Below are 3,682 nucleotides of genomic sequence, written 5' to 3'. Positions count from 1 at the left end.
ATCATCTACAAGGTCTGACACATTATACCAGCGTCGCCACCGATATAATATGTCAGGGTCACCAAAAAGGCAACACCGTGAGCTACAAAGCTCAGCAGAACAATCCCATACCCACTAACCCATAACTTACAAACAACAGGTTATATAATCATCGATTTCCACATGATACATGTATACACAGCTAACAATGACACATCCACATTCGTTAATCAACTACCGTTGGTGTCCAAGATTTTCTGTGTTTCTCCTACGCGACTCGTCGTAGACCGTGTCAACCTTATCATTTACAAATCATCCTTTCAAAAATCGTTTGTTTCACACACCCAACCTCGGTTCCGCCGTTCCGGGTTCCCAAGTATCCTCACAATGGTTCCGCCGTCCCGGGTTCCCATTGGCACACAAAAACATTTGCATTGGCTCCGTACCGCGGATAACCAAGCCATACCTCACCATGGTTCCGCCGCTCCGGGTTCCCATGGGAACGCACACATTTCAAAACCCTCGGTTCCGCCGCTCCGGGTTCCCATTTGGGGTTTTCGAAAAACTAAACCCTCGGTTCCGCCGCTCCGGGTTCCCGAGTATCCCCACAATGATTCCGCCGCTCCGGGTTCTCATTGGGTTTTTCACAAATCTTACTTTTACACACGCACACAACTCACATAATGCCACCCAAAACCGGTCATTATGTAGTTTCAAAATATTTCCTTCCTCGGAAAACATTTCCTTTCATTAATCATACCCTAGGTGCCATGTTTATACTTTCTCGATTCTCGTGTCTCGTTACATGCAAAGACTCCGCGTTAGGACAAAAATAAGCATGAATCATTCTAACAAGATCATCCAATTCTATATTTCTTATCACGCTAAATCACCACTTATAGCATAATGCCACATGTACGGACGCCCTTGGAGTGTATCACTTATGCTTTATTCAAAGCACAACGCCACATGTACGGACGCCCTTGGAGTGAAATCACTTATGCTTTACCACACCACAAGTAATACAAGCAATTCATATATGCATACTCATAATCATCTTAAAGATCAAAATACGAATACTTGGATTCACATGGTAAATAACCTACGTATTCATCGAGTAAATATGGTACCTACATTATACTTAGGAATAGGGATAAGGAATTCCGACTTATACGTTGAGTTAGTAGGTAGGGAGAATCTACCGTTCTTCTTATCAATTCAAAATAACAACGTTATACTTGAGTAAGTAAGTAAATAAGAAGTAAGTAAGGATTTCCTTACCGTTCTTCTAGGCGGTAGTAACGGCTACGGAAGGTTAGTCGGCTATCGGACGGAGTAACTTCCTACGGTATGCCTTCGAGAGCTTCGAAAGAGAATGGTTTCTCTCGAAACTTCTTCTTGACTAACACTACTCTACTTTATGGATCGAAGGGTGGTCGAGTGGCGGTTTAGGTTGAGTTTCTTGAAGAACTCAAGAACAAAGTAAGAACAAAAGAAAGAACAAAGAAATTCTAGAGAGAAGGAAGAGCAAAGCTTGAAGGTGTGAGTTCAATGCTTGGAATGAGGTCCTATTTATAGGAAAAATCTTGGCTCCCTCTCCCTCTCTAAGGCCGGCCCCCCTTTCTCTCCATACATCAAATTTTGACACATGTCATGCAATCTTTGAAAGATCAAAGCCTAACCCTAGGCTTGCATGGCTAAGATTTGTCCTTGGATGATTATGGAAGATTTTTTGGAAGGAAATGAGACAATGGTACAAGATTTGGTGTTTAAAGAATAATAGAAGTACAAATGGGGAGTTAAGTTTGGCTAGGAAAAAGATTCACCCAAAGATTTGAAAGAATAAGGAAGATCAAGGATGGTACAACAAAATCTCTCTCTCTCTCTCTCTCTCCTCTCTCTCTCACTCTCTCTCTCACAAGTACACTTATGTAATATAAAAGTACAAGTACTAGATTTTCCCAAATCTAATAACCAATAAGAATCTTAATTAAACACATGTCTCCAATAAACTAATGGGTATTGTACTCTAGGAAGATCAACTCTCCAATAAATTAATTCAATTGGGTACAAAACCCGAATATAAAATAATAAAAGAGTACTTTTAAGAATCTTAGGCCTTAAAGGCTACTAAGGCTAATAAGTACTTTCATAATAAAATATTGGTACATCATCCCATGGGTTTTTAGAAAAGACTAGTTTATTAAAACCCTTGTACTTGGTTGAAAGATTAAACCTTTTACCCAAAGGATAATAAATCCCCTAACTTTTATTGTCCAATGGACAATAGTAACTAGGGAACTTTTATATTAAAATAATCAAAAATTGTCCTTTAAAGCATGTGACAAAAGCCCTATATTTAAATATAGGTGTGGTACCAAGTACCCCAATTAAATAAAAAGGGCAGGATTCTCCTCATTAGTTTATAATAGAGTACAAGTACTAGTTTAATAAATAAAGTACTTTGAAAATCTAGGGTTTAGATATACCCCAATAGTTTAATGCATAAAAGTACATGGGAATCCAAATCTTGATTATTTAAATAAAACCTTGTACCTTGTTAGAAGATTTGGGCTATAACCCAATGGATAATAATTCCCCTTGTGGTTAAATACCAATGGATAAAAGAAGTACAAGTACTTTTATACTTAAAATAAGATTTTGAAAAGACTACATGTACTTTTAGTCAAATATTATAATGAAAGGCTTATTGTCCAATGGACAGAAATTACCCTAGCAATATGGACCAATGGGTAAAGGCAAAAGGTTCAAAAGGTCCAAAAGGTTCATCTAGCAACTAGGTGAGTTTGGTTGCTCGGTTCCTTCAAGTAGTCAGTTGGAAACTAACTAAATTGGTCAAGTAGGGTTTCTAGTCGAGAGTTAAACTAATGACCAAAATCTAACTACGACGAAAATTAACAAGAAATCATATAGCCACTCAAGAGAAAATAAGTAATTCAAATAAATTTCAAATATTCAACGAAATTTTTACTGACCAAAAATCAGGGCTGTTACAAATACTTAGCTAAGTACGAGCAATACTTAGATGGTTATCCAAGTACGAACACACTTGAAGAGTAACCGAATAAGTTAAGAACGAATCACTAAAATACGTACGTGAACTTGACTAAGTATGAGAACACTTAGCAACTAAACATGGACGTTTGGCCACAAAGGGCCACCTGTGATGTCAAAAGGCCACGAAGGGCCAAGCAACAAACTTCCAAGCCTGGCAGAACCAAAGCATGCAAAACCAGAGTTATGCCTCGAAAAGCCAAATACCTGTGTTAGATGTTTTAAAATGTATTTTTGCCACGCAGGGCAAGATTTACGGCCACGCAGGGCCACTAAACTGTTTTGAGATATTAAAATTGTTCTTGAAAGTTGGAACCAACTTCACTCTTCGGCAGTTAAGTCTTGAATGGCAGGAGGGGAAGCAGCTTGCGTGGGTGTGTCTTCCACAACCGTGCTACCTTTGTTAAGAGCACCACTGGCTTCCTTTTGGCCAGGGTTGGTCACTTCATCGCCTTGGTCGGCCGTAGCAATAGGTTGCTCGGAGACATGTCCATTCAACTTTCTGTCTAAGTTGTCCTCCCCCTTCTCCATAATTTCTTCTTCGTTCAGTACAATCATGGAACTGGGAAGATCGTTCTCAATCCAAAGAGCAGAAGACTAAGCTGTACCAGATTTCCTCAAGCATGCT

Source organism: Rhododendron vialii, chromosome 5a (assembly GCF_030253575.1).
Source record: "Rhododendron vialii isolate Sample 1 chromosome 5a, ASM3025357v1".
In the NCBI taxonomy this organism is placed as follows: domain Eukaryota; kingdom Viridiplantae; phylum Streptophyta; class Magnoliopsida; order Ericales; family Ericaceae; genus Rhododendron; species Rhododendron vialii.
Note: the sequence above shows the minus strand (reverse complement) of the source record.